The 18,707-nt window shown below is 42.7% G+C and overlaps 13 non-coding genes across 13 annotated transcripts; all 13 read right to left on the reverse strand.

Moving 5' to 3' along the window:
- Positions 1-940: 940 nt before the first annotated feature.
- On the reverse strand, positions 941-1,022 carry trnas-gcu (transfer RNA serine (anticodon GCU)). Its single transcript has one exon. It is a non-coding gene; the product is annotated as a tRNA-Ser (tRNA).
- Positions 1,023-2,316: 1,294 nt separating this feature from the next.
- Positions 2,317-2,398, reverse strand: trnas-gcu (transfer RNA serine (anticodon GCU)). Its single transcript has one exon. It is a non-coding gene; the product is annotated as a tRNA-Ser (tRNA).
- Positions 2,399-3,692: 1,294 nt separating this feature from the next.
- Positions 3,693-3,774, reverse strand: trnas-gcu (transfer RNA serine (anticodon GCU)). Its single transcript has one exon. It is a non-coding gene; the product is annotated as a tRNA-Ser (tRNA).
- An 837-nt stretch (positions 3,775-4,611) lies between these two features.
- Positions 4,612-4,693, reverse strand: trnas-gcu (transfer RNA serine (anticodon GCU)). Its single transcript has one exon. It is a non-coding gene; the product is annotated as a tRNA-Ser (tRNA).
- A 1,890-nt stretch (positions 4,694-6,583) lies between these two features.
- Positions 6,584-6,665, reverse strand: trnas-gcu (transfer RNA serine (anticodon GCU)). Its single transcript has one exon. It is a non-coding gene; the product is annotated as a tRNA-Ser (tRNA).
- An 837-nt stretch (positions 6,666-7,502) lies between these two features.
- trnas-gcu (transfer RNA serine (anticodon GCU)) lies at positions 7,503-7,584 on the reverse strand. Its single transcript has one exon. It is a non-coding gene; the product is annotated as a tRNA-Ser (tRNA).
- A 1,214-nt stretch (positions 7,585-8,798) lies between these two features.
- trnas-gcu (transfer RNA serine (anticodon GCU)) lies at positions 8,799-8,880 on the reverse strand. Its single transcript has one exon. It is a non-coding gene; the product is annotated as a tRNA-Ser (tRNA).
- A 2,506-nt stretch (positions 8,881-11,386) lies between these two features.
- On the reverse strand, positions 11,387-11,468 carry trnas-gcu (transfer RNA serine (anticodon GCU)). The gene has a single exon. It is a non-coding gene; the product is annotated as a tRNA-Ser (tRNA).
- Positions 11,469-12,960: 1,492 nt separating this feature from the next.
- Positions 12,961-13,042, reverse strand: trnas-gcu (transfer RNA serine (anticodon GCU)). The gene has a single exon. It is a non-coding gene; the product is annotated as a tRNA-Ser (tRNA).
- A 1,188-nt stretch (positions 13,043-14,230) lies between these two features.
- On the reverse strand, positions 14,231-14,312 carry trnas-gcu (transfer RNA serine (anticodon GCU)). The gene has a single exon. It is a non-coding gene; the product is annotated as a tRNA-Ser (tRNA).
- Positions 14,313-15,606: 1,294 nt separating this feature from the next.
- On the reverse strand, positions 15,607-15,688 carry trnas-gcu (transfer RNA serine (anticodon GCU)). Its single transcript has one exon. It is a non-coding gene; the product is annotated as a tRNA-Ser (tRNA).
- A 1,188-nt stretch (positions 15,689-16,876) lies between these two features.
- Positions 16,877-16,958, reverse strand: trnas-gcu (transfer RNA serine (anticodon GCU)). Its single transcript has one exon. It is a non-coding gene; the product is annotated as a tRNA-Ser (tRNA).
- A 956-nt stretch (positions 16,959-17,914) lies between these two features.
- Positions 17,915-17,996, reverse strand: trnas-gcu (transfer RNA serine (anticodon GCU)). The gene has a single exon. It is a non-coding gene; the product is annotated as a tRNA-Ser (tRNA).
- Positions 17,997-18,707: the final 711 nt, after the last annotated feature.

Genomic DNA, 18,707 nt, shown 5'->3' on the forward strand with positions numbered 1-18,707 from the left:
TCATCATCCCCAGTGAAAATCTTGTCATAACTTAACATTTTGCTTTATCTAACCTGTGTTTCTGCAGTGTCAGTTAGCCATGTTGAAAGGGGAATTAGCTCAGATGGTAGAGCGCTTGCTTAGCATGCGAGAGGTAGTGGGATCGATGCCCATATTCTCCACAAGGTTCACCTTTGCATCTTGAATTTACATCATTCCCACTGAAAACCTTGTTGTAACTTTACATTTTTTTCCATATCTAAGCAAAGAAACATTCCTACACAACGACAAGGATGGGATTCGAACCCACGCGTGCAGAGCACGATGGATTAGCAGTCCGTCCTTAACATCTCACGTTTGCATCATCCCCAGCGAAAATCTTGTCATAACTTAACATTTTGCTTTATCTAACCTGTGTTTCTGCTGTGCCAGTAAGCCATGTTGAAAGGGGAATTAGCTCAAATGGTAGAGTTCTTGCTTAGCATGTGAGAGGTAGTGGGAGTGATACCCATATTCTCCACAACGTTCACATTTGCATCTTGAATTTACATTATTCCCAGTGAAAACCTTGTTGTAACTTTACATTTTTTTCCATATCTAAGCAAAGAAACATTCCTACACAACGACGAGGATGAGATTCGAACCCACGCGTGCAGAGCACAATGGATTAGCAGTCCTTCCTTAACATCTCACGTTTGCATCATCCCCAGCGAAAATCTTGTCATAACTTAACATTTTGCTTTATCTAACCTGTGTTTCTGCAGTGCCAGTAAGCCATGTTGAAAGGGGAATTAGCTCAAATGGTAGAGTTCTTGCTTAGCATGTGGGAGTTAGTGGGATTGATACCCATATTCTCCACAACGTTCACATTTGCATCTTGAATTTACATCATTCCCAGTGAAAACCTTGTTGTAACTTTGCATTTTTTTCCATATCTAAGCAAAGAAACATTCCTACACAACGACAAGGATGGGATTCGAACCCACGCGTGCAGAGCACAATGGATTAGCAGTCCATCGCCTTAACCACTCGGCCACCTCGTCACCAAATACTGATATTAGGACAAGACGAAAGAGATTGTTATCATAAGAAGCTGCTCATGCGGAATCTGACCCTCGTTGCTGCAGTGCCAGGAAGCCATGTTCACAGGGGAAATAGCACAAATGGTAGAGCCATGCAAGAGGTAGTGGGGTCGATTCCCACATTCTCCACAAGACTCTACTTTAGACCTTGAGCCAAGGTCATCCCTAGTCCAAATGTTGATAAGTAGGGTTAAAGATGTTGTCACTGAATAGGTTGTTTTGTAGATTTGCAAACAAAGCAGAACTCACCATCACCTTAACCACTCGGCCATCTAGTCACTGAAAAGCATCATTAGGAGAAGACGAAAGAGAGTGTTATCAAAAGAAGATGATCATATGGAGTCTAACCCGTGTTGCAGCTGTGCCAGGAGGCCATGTTCACAGGGGAATTCTCCAAAAGGTTCACCTTTGCATCTTGAATTTACATCATTCCAAGGGAAAACCTTGTTGTAACTTTACATTTTTTTCCATATCTAAGCAAAAAAACATTTGCATCTTGAATTTACATCATTCCCAGTGAAAACCTTGTTGTAACTTTACATTTTTTTCCATATCTAAGCAAAGAAACATTCCTACACAACGACGAGGATGGGATTCGACCCACGCGTGCAGAGCACAATGGATTAGCAGTCCTTCCTTAACATCTCACGTTTGCATCATCCCCAGCGAAAATCTTGTCATAACTTAACATTTTGCTTTATCTAACCTGTGTTTCTGCAGTGCCAGTAAGCCATGTTGAAAGGGGAATTAGCTCAAATGGTAGAGTTCTTGCTTAGCATGTGAGAGGTAGTGGGATTGATACCCATATTCTCCACAACGTTCACATTTGCATCTTGAATTTACATCATTCCCAGTGAAAACCTTGTTGTAACTTTACATTTTTTTCCATATCTAAGCAAAGAAACATTCCTACACAACGACGAGGATGGGATTCGAACCCAAGTGTGCAGAGCACAATGGATTAGCAGTCCTTCCTTAACATCTCACGTTTGCATCATCCCCAGCGAAAATCTTGTCAGAACTTAACATTTTGCTTTATCTAACCTGTGTTTCTGCAGTGCCAGTGAGCCATGTTGAAAGGGGAATTAGCTCAAATGGTAGAGTTCTTGCTTAACATGTGAGAGGTAGAGGGATTGATACCCATATTCTCCACAACGTTCACATTTGCATCTTGAATTTACATCATTCCCAGTGAAAACCTTGTTGTAACTTTGCATTTTTTTCCATATCTAAGCAAAGAAACATTCCTACACAACGACAAGGATGGGATTCGAACCCACGCGTGCAGAGCACAATGGATTAGCAGTCCATCGCCTTAACCACTCGGCCACCTCGTCACCAAATACTGATATTAGGACAAGACGAAAGAGATTGTTATCATAAGAAGCTGCTCATGCGGAATCTGACCCTCGTTGCTGCAGTGCCAGGAAGCCATGTTCACAGGGGAAATAGCACAAATGGTAGAGCCATGCAAGAGGTAGTGGGGTCGATTCCCACATTCTCCACAAGACTCTACTTTAGACCTTGAGCCAAGGTCATCCCTAGTCCAAATGTTGATAAGTAGGGTTAAAGATGTTGTCACTGAATAGGTTGTTTTGTAGATTTGCAAACAAAGCAGAACTCACCATCACCTTAACCACTCGGCCATCTAGTCACTGAAAAGCATCATTAGGAGAAGACGAAAGAGAGTGTTATCAAAAGAAGATGATCATATGGAGTCTAACCCGTGTTGCAGCTGTGCCAGGAGGCCATGTTCACAGGGGAATTCTCCACAAGGTTCACCTTTGCATCTTGAATTTACATCATTCCAAGGGAAAACCTTGTTGTAACTTTACATTTTTTTCCATATCTAAGCAAAAAAACATTTGCATCTTGAATTTACATCATTCCCAGTGAAAACCTTGTTGTAACTTTACATTTTTTTCCATATCTAAGCAAAGAAACATTCCTACACAACGACGAGGATGGGATTCGACCCACGCGTGCAGAGCACAATGGATTAGCAGTCCTTCCTTAACATCTCACGTTTGCATCATCCCCAGCGAAAATCTTGTCATAACTTAACATTTTGCTTTATCTAACCTGTGTTTCTGCAGTGCCAGTAAGCCATGTTGAAAGGGGAATTAGCTCAAATGGTAGAGTTCTTGCTTAGCATGTGAGAGGTAGTGGGATTGATACCCATATTCTCCACAACGTTCACATTTGCATCTTGAATTTACATCATTCCCAGTGAAAACCTTGTTGTAACTTTACATTTTTTTCCATATCTAAGCAAAGAAACATTCCTACACAACGACGAGGATGGGATTCGAACCCAAGTGTGCAGAGCACAATGGATTAGCAGTCCTTCCTTAACATCTCACGTTTGCATCATCCCCAGCGAAAATCTTGTCAGAACTTAACATTTTGCTTTATCTAACCTGTGTTTCTGCAGTGCCAGTGAGCCATGTTGAAAGGGGAATTAGCTCAAATGGTAGAGTTCTTGCTTAACATGTGAGAGGTAGAGGGATTGATACCCATATTCTCCACAACGTTCACATTTGCATCTTGAATTTACATCATTCCCAGTGAAAACCTTGTTGTAACTTTCCATTTTTTTCCATATCTAAGCAAAGAAACATTCCTACACAACGACGAGGACGGGATTCGAACCCACGCGTGCAGAGCACAATGGATTAGCAGTCCATCGCCTTAACCACTCGGCCACCTCGTCACCAAAAACTGATATTAGGACAAGACGAAAGAGAGTGTTATCATAAGAAGCTGCTCATGCGGAATCTGACCCTCGTTGCTGCAGTGCCAGGAAGCCATGTTCACAGGGGAAATAGCACAAATGGTAGAGCCATGCAAGAGGTAGTGGGGTCGATGCCCACATTCTCCACAAGACTCTACTTTAGACCTTGAGCCAAGGTCATCCCAAGTCCAAATGTTGATAAGTAGGGTTAAAGATGTTGTCACTGAATAGGTTGTTTTGTAGACTTGCAAACGAAGCAGAACTCACCATATTAGGACAAGACGAAAGAGAGTGTTATCATAAGAAGCTGCTCATGCGGAATCTGACCCTCGTTGCTGCAGTGCCAGGAGGCCATGTTCACAGGGGAATTCTCCACAAGGTTCACCTTTGCATCTTGAATTTACATCATTCCCAGTGAAAACCTTGTTGTAACTTTACATTTTTTTCCATATCTAAGCAAAGAAACATTACTACACAACGACGAGGATGGGATTCGAACCCACGCGTGCAGAGCACAATGGATTAGCAGTCCTTCCTTAACATCTCACGTTTGCATCATCCCCAGTGAAAATCTTGTCATAACTTAACATTTTGCTTTATCTAACCTGTGTTTCTGCAGTGTCAGTTAGCCATGTTGAAAGGGGAATTAGCTCAGATGGTAGAGCGCTTGCTTAGCATGCGAGAGGTAGTGGGATCGATGCCCATATTCTCCACAAGGTTCACCTTTACATCTTGAATTTACATCATTCCCAGTGAAAACCTTGTTGTAACTTTACATTTTTTTCCATATCTAAGCAAAGAAACATTCCTACACAATGACGAGGATGGGAGTCAAACCCATGCGTGCAGAGCACAATGGATTAGCAGGCCATCGCCTTAACCACTCGGCCACCTCGTCATCAAAAACTGATATTAGGACAAGACGAAAGAGAGTGTTATCATAAGAAGCTGCTCATGCGGAATCTGACCCTCGTTGCTGCAGTGCCAGGAAGCCATGTTCACAGGGGAAATAGCACAAATGGTAGAGCCATGCAAGAGGTAGTGGGGTCGATGCCCACATTCTCCACAAGACTCTACTTTAGACCTTGAGCCAAGGTCATCCCTAGTCCAAATATTGATAAGTAGGGTTAAAGATGTTGTCACTGAATAGGTTGTTTTGTAGACTTGCAAACAAAGCAGAACTCACCATCACCTTAACCACTCGGCCATCTAGTCACTGAAAAGCATCTTTAGGAGAAGACGAAAGAGAGTGTTATCAAAAGAAGATGATCATATGGAGTCTAACCCGCGTTGCAGCTGTGCCAGGAGGCCATGTTCACAGGGGAATTCTCCACAAGGTTCACCTTTGCATCTTGAATTTACATCATTCCCAGTGAAAACCTTGTTGTAACTTTACATTTTTTTCCATATCTAAGCAAAGAAACATTACTACACAATGACAAGGATGGGATTCGAACCCACGCGTGCAGAGCACAATGGATTAGCAGTCCGTCCTTAACATCTCACGTTTGCATCATCCCCAGTGAAAATCTTGTCATAACTTAACATTTTGCTTTATCTAACCTGTGTTTCTGCAGTGCCAGTAAGCCATGTTGAAAGGGGAATTAGCTCAAATGGTAGAGCGCTTGCTTAGCATGCGAGAGGTAGTGGGATTGATGCCCATATTCTCCACAAGGTTCACCTTTGCATCTTGAATTTACATCATTCCTAGTGAAAACCTTGTTGTAACTTTACATTTTTTTCCATATCTAAGCAAAGAAACATTACTACACAACGACGAGGATGGGATTCGAACCCACGCGTGCAGAGCACAATGGATTAGCAGTCCGTCCTTAACATCTCACGTTTGCATCATCCCCAGTGAAAATCTTGTCATAACTTAACATTTTGCTTTATCTAACCTGTGTTTCTGCAGTGCCAGTAAGCCATGCTGAAAGGGGAATTAGCTCAAATGGTAGAGTGCTTGCTTAGCATGGGAGAGGTAGTGGGATCGATGCCCATATTCTCCACAAGGTTCACCTTTGCATCTTGAATTTACATCATTCCCAGTGAAAACCTTGCTGTAACTTTACATCTTTTTCCATATCTAAGCAAAGAAACATTCCTACACAACGACGAGGATGGGATTCGAACCCACGCGTGCAGAGCACAATGGATTAGCAGTCCGTCCTTAACATCTCACGTTTGCATCATCCCCAGTGAAAATCTTGTCATAACTTAACATTTTGCTTTATCTAACCTGTGTTTCTGCAGTGCCAGTAAGCCATGCTGAAAGGGGAATTAGCTCAAATGGTAGAGTGCTTGCTTAGCATGCGAGAGGTAGTGGGATCGATGCCCATATTCTCCACAAGGTTCACCTTTGCATCTTGAATTTACATCATTCCCAGTGAAAACCTTGTTGTAACTTTACATTTTTTTCCATATCTAAGCAAAGAAACATTCCTACACAACGACGAGGATGGGATTCGAACCCACGCGTGCAGAGCACAATGGATTAGCAGTCCGTCCTTAACATCTCACGTTTGCATCATCCCCAGTGAAAATCTTGTCATAACTTAACATTTTGCTTTATCTAACCTGTGTTTCTGCAGTGCCAGTAAGCCATGCTGAAAGGGGAATTAGCTCAAATGGTAGAGTTCTTGCTTAGCATGCGAGAGGTAGTGGGATCGATGCCCATATTCTCCACAACGTTCACATTTGCATCTTGAATTTACATCATTCCCAGTGAAAACCTTGTTGTAACTTTACATTTTTTTCCATATCTAAGCAAAGAAACATTCCTACACAACGACGAGGATGGGATTCGAACCCACGCGTGCAGAGCACAATGGATTAGCAGTCCATCGCCTTAACCACTCGGCCACCTCGTCACCAAAAACTGATATTAGGACAAGACGAAAGAGAGTGTTATCATAAGAAGCTGCTCATGCGGAATCTGACCCTCGTTGCTGCAGTGCCAGGAAGCCATGTTCACAGGGGAAATAGCACAAATGGTAGAGCCATGCAAGAGGTAGTGGGGTCGATGCCCACATTCTCCACAAGACTCTACTTTAGACCTTGAGCCAAGGTCATCCCTAGTCCAAATATTGATAAGTAGGGTTAAAGATGTTGTCACTGAATAGGTTGTTTTGTAGACTTGCAAACGAAGCAGAACTCACCATATTAGGACAAGACGAAAGAGAGTGTTATCATAAGAAGCTGCTCATGCGGAATCTGACCCTCGTTGCTGCAGTGCCAGGAGGCCATGTTCACAGGGGAATTCTCCACAAGGTTCACATTTGCATCTTGAATTTACATCATTCCCAGTGAAAACCTTGTTGTAACTTTACATTTTTTTCCATATCTAAGCAAAGAAACATTACTACACAACGACGAGGATGGGATTCGAACCCACGCGTGCAGAGCACAATGGATTAGCAGTCCTTCCTTAACATCTCACGTTTGCATCATCCCCAGTGAAAATCTTGTCATAACTTAACATTTTGCTTTATCTAACCTGTGTTTCTGCAGTGTCAGTTAGCCATGTTGAAAGGGGAATTAGCTCAGATGGTAGAGCGCTTGCTTAGCATGCGAGAGGTAGTGGGATCGATGCCCATATTCTCCACAAGGTTCACCTTTACATCTTGAATTTACATCATTCCCAGTGAAAACCTTGTTGTAACTTTACATTTTTTTCCATATCTAAGCAAAGAAACATTCCTACACAATGACGAGGATGGGAGTCAAACCCATGCGTGCAGAGCACAATGGATTAGCAGGCCATCGCCTTAACCACTCGGCCACCTCGTCATCAAAAACTGATATTAGGACAAGACGAAAGAGAGTGTTATCATAAGAAGCTGCTCATGCGGAATCTGACCCTCGTTGCTGCAGTGCCAGGAAGCCATGTTCACAGGGGAAATAGCACAAATGGTAGAGCCATGCAAGAGGTAGTGGGGTCGATGCCCACATTCTCCACAAGACTCTACTTTAGACCTTGAGCCAAGGTCATCCCTAGTCCAAATATTGATAAGTAGGGTTAAAGATGTTGTCACTGAATAGGTTGTTTTGTAGACTTGCAAACAAAGCAGAACTCACCATCACCTTAACCACTCGGCCATCTAGTCACTGAAAAGCATCTTTAGGAGAAGACGAAAGAGAGTGTTATCAAAAGAAGATGATCATATGGAGTCTAACCCGCGTTGCAGCTGTGCCAGGAGGCCATGTTCACAGGGGAATTCTCCACAAGGTTCACCTTTGCATCTTGAATTTACATCATTCCCAGTGAAAACCTTGTTGTAACTTTACATTTTTTTCCATATCTAAGCAAAGAAACATTACTACACAATGACGAGGATGGGATTCGAACCCACGCGTGCAGAGCACAATGGATTAGCAGTCCGTCCTTAACATCTCACGTTTGCATCATCCCCAGTGAAAATCTTGTCATAACTTAACATTTTGCTTTATCTAACCTGTGTTTCTGCAGTGCCAGTAAGCCATGTTGAAAGGGGAATTAGCTCAAATGGTAGAGCGCTTGCTTAGCATGTGAGAGGTAGTGGGATCGATGCCCATATTCTCCACAAGGTTCACCTTTGCATCTTGAATTTACATCATTCCCAGTGAAAACCTTGTTGTAACTTTACTTTTTTTTCCATATCTAAGCAAAGAAACATTCCTACACAACGACGAGGATGGGATTCGAACCCACGCGTGCAGAGCACAATGGATTAGCAGTCCGTCCTTAACATCTCACGTTTGCATCATCCCCAGCGAAAATCTTGTCATAACTTAACATTTTGCTTTATCTAACCTGTGTTTCTGCAGTGCCAGTAAGCCATGTTGAAAGGGGAATTAGCTCAAATGGTGGAGTGCTTGCTTAGCATGTGAGAGGTAGTGGGATCGATGCCCATATTCTCCACAAGCTTCACCTTTGCATCTTGAATTTACATCATTCCCAGTGAAAACCGTGTTGTAACTTTACATTCTTTTCCATATCTAAGCAAAGAAACATACCTACACGACGACGAGGATGGGATTCGAACCCACGCGTGCAGAGCACAATGGATTAGCAGTCCATCGCCTTAACCACTCGGCCACCTCGTCACCAAAAACTGATATTAGGACAAGACGAAAGAGAGTGTTATCATAAGAAGCTGCTCATGCGGAATCTGACCCTCGTTGCTGCAGTGCCAGGAAGCCATGTTCACAGGGGAAATAGCACAAATGGTAGAGCCATGCAAGAGGTAGTGGGGTCGATGCCCACATTCTCCACAAGACTCTACTTTAGACCTTGAGCCAAGGTCATCCCAAGTCCAAATGTTGATAAGTAGGGTTAAAGATGTTGTCACTGAATAGGTTGTTTTGTAGACTTGCAAACAAAGCAGAACTCACCATATTAGGACAAGACGAAAGAGAGTGTTATCATAAGAAGCTGCTCATGCGGAATCTGACCCTCGTTGCTGCAGTGCCAGGAAGCCATGTTCACAGGGGAAATAGCACAAATGGTAGAGCCATGCAAGAGGTAGTGGGGTCGATTCTCACATTCTCCACAAGACTCTACTTTAGACCTTGAGCCAAGGTCATCCCTAGTCCAAATGTTGATAAGTAGGGTTAAAGATGTTGTCACTGAATAGGTTGTTTTGTAGACTTGCAAACAAAGCAGAACTCACCATCACCTTAACCACTCGGCCATCTAGTCACTGAAAAGCATCATTAGGAGAAGACGAAAGAGAGTGTTATCAAAAGAAGATGATCATATGGAGTCTAACCCGTGTTGCAGCTGTGCCAGGAGGCCATGTTCACAGGGGAATTCTCCACAAGGTTCACCTTTGCATCTTGAATTTACATCATTCCAATGGAAAACCTTGTTGTAACTTTACATTTTTTTCCATATCTAAGCAAAGAAACATTCCTACACAACGACGAGGATGGGATTCGAACCCACGCGTGCAGAGCACAATGGATTAGCAGTCCTTCCTTAACATCTCACGTTTGCATCATCCCCAGCGAAAATCTTGTCATAACTTAACATTTTGCTTTATCTAACCTGTGTTTCTGCAGTGCCAGTAAGCCATGTTGAAAGGGGAATTAGCTCAAATGGTAGAGTTCTTGCTTAGCATGTGAGAGGTAGTGGGATTGATACCCATATTCTCCACAACGTTCACATTTGCATCTTGAATTTACATCATTCCCAGTGAAAACCTTGTTGTAACTTTACATTTTTTTCCATATCTAAGCAAAGAAACATTCCTACACAACGACGAGGATGGGATTCGAACCCACGCGTGCAGAGCACAATGGATTAGCAGTCCGTCCTTAACATCTCACGTTTGCATCATCCCCAGCGAAAATCTTGTCATAACTTAACATTTTGCTTTATCTAACCTGTGTTTCTGCAGTGCCAGTAAGCCATATTGAAAGGGGAATTAGCTCAAATGGTAGAGTTCTTGCTTAGCATGTGAGAGGTAGTGGGAGTGATACCCATATTCTCCACAACGTTCACATTTGCATCTTGAATTTACATCATTCCCAGTGAAAACCTTGTTGTAACTTTACATTTTTTTCCATATCTAAGCAAAGAAACATTCCTACACAACGACGAGGATGGGATTCGAACCCACGCGTGCAGAGCACAATGGATTAGCAGTCCTTCCTTAACATCTCACGTTTGCATCATCCCCAGCAAAAATCTTGTCATAACTTAACATTTTGCTTTATCTAACCTGTGTTTCTGCAGTGCCAGTAAGCCATGTTGAAAGGGGAATTAGCTCAAATGGTAGAGTTCTTGCTTAGCATGTGAGAGTTAGTGGGATTGATACCCATATTCTCCACAACATTCACATTTGCATCTTGAATTTACATCATTCCCAGTGAAAACCTTGTTGTAACTTTACATTTTTTTCCATATCTAAGCAAAGAAACATTCCTACACAACAACAAGGATGGGATTCGAACCCACGCGTGCAGAGCACAATGGATTAGCAGTCCTTCCTTAACATCTCACGTTTGCATCATCCCCAGCGAAAATCTTGTCATAACTTAACATTTTGCTTTATCTAACCTGTGTTTCTGCAGTGCCAGTAAGCCATGTTGAAAGGGGAATTAGCTCAAATGGTAGAGATCTTGCTTAGCATGTGAGAGTTAGTGGGATTGATACCCATATTCTCCACAACGTTCACATTTGCATCTTGAATTTACATCATTCCCAGTGAAAACCTTGTTGTAACTTTACATTTTTTTCCATATCTAAGCAAAGAAACATTCCTACACAACGACGAGGATGGGATTCGAACCCACGCGTGCAGAGCACAATGGATTAGCAGTCCTTCCTTAACATCTCACGTTTGCATCATCCCCAGCGAAAATCTTGTCATAACTTAACATTTTGCTTTATCTAACCTGTGTTTCTGCAGTGCCAGTAAGCCATGTTGAAAGGGGAATTAGCTCAAATGGTAGAGTTCTTGCTTAGCATGTGAGAGGTAGTGGGATTGATACCCATATTCTCCGCAACGTTCACATTTGCATCTTGAATTTACATCATTCCCAGTGAAAACCTTGTTGTAACTTTACATTTTTTTCCATATCTAAGCAAAGAAACATTCCTACACAACGACGAGGATGGGATTCGAACCCACGCGTGCAGAGCACAATGGATTAGCAGTCCATCGCCTTAACCACTCGGCCACCTCGTCACCAAAAACTGATATTAGGACAAGACGAAAGAGAGTGTTATCATATGAAGCTGCTCATGCGGAATCTGACCCTCGTTGCTGCAGTGCCAGGAAGCCATGTTCACAGGGGAAATAGCACAAATGGTAGAGCCATGCAAGAGGTAGTGGGGTCGATGCCCACATTCTCCACAAGACTCTACTTTAGACCTTGAGCCAAGGTCATCCCAAGTCCAAATGTTGATAAGTAGGGTTAAAGATGTTGTCACTGAATAGGTTGTTTTGTAGACTTGCAAACAAAGCAGAACTCACCATATTAGGACAAGACGAAAGAGAGTGTTATCATAAGAAGCTACTCATGCGGAATCTGACCCTCGTTGCTGCAGTGCCAGGAAGCCATGTTCACAGGGGAAATAGCACAAATGGTAGAGCCATGCAAGAGGTAGTGGGGTCGATGCCCACATTCTCCACAAGACTCTACTTTAGACCTTGAGCCAAGGTCATCCCAAGTCCAAATGTTGATAAGTAGGGTTAAAGATGTTGTCACTGAATAGGTTGTTTTGTAGACTTGCAAACAAAGCAGAACTCACCATCACCTTAACCACTCGGCCATCTAGTCACTGAAAAGCATCATTAGGAGAAGACGAAAGAGAGTGTTATCAAAAGAAGATGATCATATGGAGTCTAACCCGCGTTGCAGCTGTGCCAGGAGGCCATGTTCACAGGGGAATTCTCCACAAGGTTCACCTTTGCATCTTGAATTTACATCATTCCAAGGGAAAACCTTGTTGTAACTTTACATTTTTTTCCATATCTAAGCAAAGAAACATTCCTACACAACGACGAGGATGGGATTCGAACCCAAGTGTGCAGAGCACAATGGATTAGCAGTCCTTCCTTAACATCTCACGTTTGCATCATCCCCAGCGAAAATCTTGTCAGAACTTAACATTTTGCTTTATCTAACCTGTGTTTCTGCAGTGCCAGTAAGCCATGTTGAAAGGGGAATTAGCTCAAATGGTAGAGTTCTTGCTTAGCATGTGAGAGGTAGTGGGATTGATACCCATATTCTCCACAACGTTCACATTTGCATCTTGAATTTACATCATTCCCAGTGAAAACCTTGTTGTAACTTTACATTTTTTTCCATATCTAAGCAAAGAAACATTCCTACACAACGACGAGGATGGGATTCGAACCCACGCGTGCAGAGCACAATGGATTAGCAGTCCTTCCTTAACATCTCACGTTTGCATCATCCCCAGCGAAAATCTTGTCATAACTTAACATTTTGCTTTATCTAACCTGTGTTTCTGCAGTGCCAGTGAGCCATGTTGAAAGGGGAATTAGCTCAAATGGTAGAGTTCTTGCTTAGCATGTGAGAGGTAGAGGGATTGATACCCATATTCTCCACAACGTTCACATTTGCATCTTGAATTTACATCATTCCCAGTGATAACCTTGTTGTAACTTTACATTTTTTTCCATATCTAAGCAAAGAAACATTCCTACACAACGACGAGGATGGGATTCGAACCCACGCGTGCAGAGCACAATGGATTAGCAGTCCATCGCCTTAACCACTCGGCCACCTCGTCACCAAAAACTGATATTAGGACAAGACGAAAGAGAGTGTTATCATAAGAAGCTGCTCATGCGGAATCTGACCCTCGTTGCTGCAGTGCCAGGAAGCCATGTTCACAGGGGAAATAGCACAAATGGTAGAGCCATGCAAGAGGTAGTGGGGTCGATGCCCACATTCTCCACAAGACTCTACTTTAGACCTTGAGCCAAGGTCATCCCAAGTCCAAATGTTGATAAGTAGGGTTAAAGATGTTGTCACTGAATAGGTTGTTTTGTAGACTTGCAAACAAAGCAGAACTCACCATATTAGGACAAGACGAAAGAGAGTGTTATCATAAGAAGCTGCTCATGCGGAATCTGACCCTCGTTGCTGCAGTGCCAGGAGGCCATGTTCACAGGGAAATTCTCCACAAGGTTCACCTTTGCATCTTGAATTTACATCATTCCCAGTGAAAACCTTGTTGTAACTTTACATTTTTTTCCATATCTAAGCAAAGAAACATTACTACACAACGACGAGGATGGGATTCGAACCCACGCGTGCAGAGCACAATGGATTAGCAGTCCTTCCTTAACATCTCACGTTTGCATCATCCCCAGTGAAAATCTTGTCATAACTTAACATTTTGCTTTATCTAACCTGTGTTTCTGCAGTGTCAGTTAGCCATGTTGAAAGGGGAATTAGCTCAGATGGTAGAGCGCTTGCTTAGCATGCGAGAGGTAGTGGGATCGATGCCCATATTCTCCACAAGGTTCACCTTCACATCTTGAATTTACATCATTCCCAGTGAAAACCTTGTTGTAACTTTACATTTTTTTCCATATCTAAGCAAAGAAACATTCCTACACAACGACGAGGATGGGATTCGAACCCACGCGTGCAGAGCACGATGGATTAGCAGTCCGTCCTTAACATCTCACGTTTGCATCATCCCCAGCGAAAATCTTGTCATAACTTAACATTTTGCTTTATCTAACCTGTGTTTCTGCTGTGCCAGTAAGCCATGTTGAAAGGGGAATTAGCTCAAATGGTAGAGTTCTTGCTTAGCATGTGAGAGTTAGTGGGATTGATACCCATATTCTCCACAACGTTCACATTTGCATCTTGAATTTACATCTTGAATTTACATCATTCCCAGTGAAAACCTTGTTGTAACTTTACATTTTTTTCCATATCTAAGCAAAGAAACATTCCTACACAACAACGAGGATGGAATTCGAACCCACGCGTGCAGAGCACAATGGATTAGCAGTCCATCGCCTTAACCACTCGGCCACCTCGTCACCAAAAACGGATATTAGGACAAGACGAAAGAGAGTGTTATCATAAGAAGCTGCTCATGCGGAATCTGACCCTCGTTGCTGCAGTGCCAGGAAGCCATGTTCACAGGGGAAATAGCACAAATGGTAGAGCCATGCAAGAGGTAGTGGGGTCGATTCCCACATTCTCCACAAGACTCTACTTTAGACCTTGAGCCAAGGTCATCCCTAGTCCAAATGTTGATAAGTAGGGTTAAAGATGTTGTCACTGAATAGGTTGTTTTGTAGATTTGCAAACAAAGCAGAACTCACCATCACCTTAACCACTCGGCCATCTAGTCACTGAAAAGCATCATTAGGAGAAGACGAAAGAGAGTGTTATCAAAAGAAGATGATCATATGGAGTCTAACCCGTGTTGCAGCTGTGCCAGGAGGCCATGTTCACAGGGGAATTCTCCACAAGGTTCACCTTTGCATCTTGAATTTACATCATTCCAAGGGAAAACCTTGTTGTAACTTTACATTTTTTTCCATATCTAAGCAAAAAAACATTTGCATCTTGAATTTACATCATTCCCAGTGAAAACCTTGTTGTAACTTTACATTTTTTTCCATATCTAAGCAAAGAAACATTCCTACACAACGACGAGGATGGGATTCGACCCACGCGTGCAGAGCACAATGGATTAGCAGTCCTTCCTTAACATCTCACGTTTGCATCATCCCCAGCGAAAATCTTGTCATAACTTAACATTTTGCTTTATCTAACCTGTGTTTCTGCAGTGCCAGTAAGCCATGTTGAAAGGGGAATTAGCTCAAATGGTAGAGTTCTTGCTTAGCATGTGAGAGTTAGTGGGATTGATACCCATATTCTCCACAACATTCACATTTGCATCTTGAATTTACATCATTCCCAGTGAAAACCTTGTTGTAACTTTACATTTTTTTCCATATCTAAGCAAAGAAACATTCCTACACAACGACAAGGATGGGATTCGAACCCACGCGTGCAGAGCACAATGGATTAGCAGTCCTTCCTTAACATCTCACGTTTGCATCATCCCCAGCGAAAATCTTGTCATAACTTAACATTTTGCTTTATCTAACCTGTGTTTCTGCAGTGCCAGTAAGCCATGTTGAAAGGGGAATTAGCTCAAATGGTAGAGATCTTGCTTAGCATGTGAGAGTTAGTGGGATTGATACCCATATTCTCCACAACGTTCACATTTGCATCTTGAATTTACATCATTCCCAGTGAAAACCTTGTTGTAACTTTACATTTTTTTCCATATCTAAGCAAAGAAACATTCCTACACAACGACGAGGATGGGATTCGAACCCACGCGTGCAGAGCACAATGGATTAGCAGTCCATCGCCTTAACCACTCGGCCACCTCGTCACCAAAAACTGATATTAGGACAAGACGAAAGAGAGTGTTATCATAAGAAGCTGCTCATGCGGAATCTGACCCTCGTTGCTGCAGTGCCAGGAAGCCATGTTCACAGGGGAAATAGCACAAATGGTAGAGCCATGCAAGAGGTAGTGGGGTCGATGCCCACATTCTCCACAAGACTCTACTTTAGACCTTGAGCCAAGGTCATCCCAAGTCCAAATGTTGATAAGTAGGGTTAAAGATGTTGTCACTGAATAGGTTGTTTTGTAGACTTGCAAACGAAGCAGAACTCACCATATTAGGACAAGACGAAAGAGAGTGTTATCATAAGAAGCTGCTCATGCGGAATCTGACCCTCGTTGCTGCAGTGCCAGGAGGCCATGTTCACAGGGAAATTCTCCACAAGGTTCACCTTTGCATCTTGAATTTACATCATTCCCAGTGAAAACCTTGTTGTAACTTTACATTTTTTTCCATATCTAAGCAAAGAAACATTACTACACAACGACGAGGATGGGATTCGAACCCACGCGTGCAGAGCACAATGGATTAGCAGTCCTTCCTTAACATCTCACGTTTGCATCATCCCCAGTGAAAATCTTGTCATAACTTAACATTTTGCTTTATCTAACCTGTGTTTCTGCAGTGTCAGTTAGCCATGTTGAAAGGGGAATTAGCTCAGATGGTAGAGCGCTTGCTTAGCATGCGAGAGGTAGTGGGATCGATGCCCATATTCTCCAAAAGGTTCACCTTCACATCTTGAATTTACATCATTCCCAGTGAAAACCTTATTGTAACTTTACATTTTTTTCCATATCTAAGCAAAGAAACATTCCTACACAACGACGAGGATGGGATTCGAACCCACGCGTGCAGAGCACGATGGATTAGCAGTCCGTCCTTAACATCTCACGTTTGCATCATCCCCAGCGAAAATCTTGTCATAACTTAACATTTTGCTTTATCTAACCTGTGTTTCTGCTGTGCCAGTAAGCCATGTTGAAAGGGGAATTAGCTCAAATGGTAGAGTTCTTGCTTAGCATGTGAGAGTTAGTGGGATTGATACCCATATTCTCCACAACGTTCACATTTGCATCTTGAATTTACATCTTGAATTTACATCATTCCCAGTGAAAACCTTGTTGTAACTTTACATTTTTTTCCATATCTAAGCAAAGAAACATTCCTACACAACAACGAGGATGGAATTCGAACCCACGCGTGCAGAGCACAATGGATTAGCAGTCCATCGCCTTAACCACTCGGCCACCTCGTCACCAAAAACGGATATTAGGACAAGACGAAAGAGAGTGTTATCATAAGAAGCTGCTCATGCGGAATCTGACCCTCGTTGCTGCAGTGCCAGGAAGCCATGTTCACAGGGGAAATAGCACAAATGGTAGAGCCATGCAAGAGGTAGTGGGGTCGATTCCCACATTCTCCACAAGACTCTACTTTAGACCTTGAGCCAAGGTCATCCCTAGTCCAAATGTTGATAAGTAGGGTTAAAGATGTTGTCACTGAATAGGTTGTTTTGTAGATTTGCAAACAAAGCAGAACTCACCATCACCTTAACCACTCGGCCATCTAGTCACTGAAAAGCATCATTAGGAGAAGACGAAAGAGAGTGTTATCAAAAGAAGATGATCATATGGAGTCTAACCCGTGTTGCAGCTGTGCCAGGAGGCCATGTTCACAGGGGAATTCTCCACAAGGTTCACCTTTGCATCTTGAATTTACATCATTCCAAGGGAAAACCTTGTTGTAACTTTACATTTTTTTCCATATCTAAGCAAAAAAACATTTGCATCTTGAATTTACATCATTCCCAGTGAAAACCTTGTTGTAACTTTACATTTTTTTCCATATCTAAGCAAAGAAACATTCCTACACAACGACGAGGATGGGATTCGACCCACGCGTGCAGAGCACAATGGATTAGCAGTCCTTCCTTAACATCTCACGTTTGCATCATCCCCAGCGAAAATCTTGTCATAACTTAACATTTTGCTTTATCTAACCTGTGTTTCTGCAGTGCCAGTAAGCCATGTTGAAAGGGGAATTAGCTCAAATGGTAGAGTTCTTGCTTAGCATGTGAGAGGTAGTGGGATTGATACCCATATTCTCCACAACGTTCACATTTGCATCTTGAATTTACATCATTCCCAGTGAAAACCTTGTTGGAACTTTAAATTTTTTTCCATATCTAAGCAAAGAAACATTCCTACACAACGACAAGGATGGGATTCGAACCCACGCGTGCAGAGCACAATGGATTAGCAGTCCATCGCCTTAACCACTCGGCCACCTCGTCACCAAAAACTGATATTAGGACAAGACGAAAGAGAGTGTTATCATAAGAAGCTGCTCATGCAGAATCTGACCCTCGTTGCTGCAGTGCCAGGAAGCCATGTTCACAGGGGAAATAGCACAAATGGTAGAGCCATGCAAGAGGTAGTGGGGTCGATGCCCACATTCTCCACAAGACTCTACTTTAGACCTTGAGCCAAGGTCATCCCAAGTCCAAATGTTGATAAGTAGGGTTAAAGATGTTGTCACTGAATAGGTTGTTTTGTAGACTTGCAAACGAAGCAGAACTCACCATATTAGGACAAGACGAAAGAGAGTGTTATCATAAGAAGCTGCTCATGCGGAATCTGACCCTCGTTGCTGCAGTGCCAGGAGGCCATGTTCACAGGGGAATTCTCCACAAGGTTCACCTTTGCATCTTGAATTTACATCATTCCCAGTGAAAACCTTGTTGTAACTTTACATTTTTTTCCATATCTAAGCAAAGAAACATTACTACACAACGACGAGGATGGGATTCGAACCCACGCGTGCAGAGCACAATGGATTAGCAGTCCTTCCTTAACATCTCACGTTTGCATCATCCCCAGTGAAAATCTTGTCATAACTTAACATTTTGCTTTATCTAACCTGTGTTTCTGCAGTGTCAGTTAGCCATGTTGAAAGGGGAATTAGCTCAGATGGTAGAGCGCTTGCTTAGCATGCGAGAGGTAGT

The sequence above is a fragment of the Labrus bergylta genome, chromosome 14, assembly GCF_963930695.1.
Source record: "Labrus bergylta chromosome 14, fLabBer1.1, whole genome shotgun sequence".
Taxonomy (NCBI): Eukaryota; Metazoa; Chordata; class Actinopteri; order Labriformes; family Labridae; genus Labrus; species Labrus bergylta.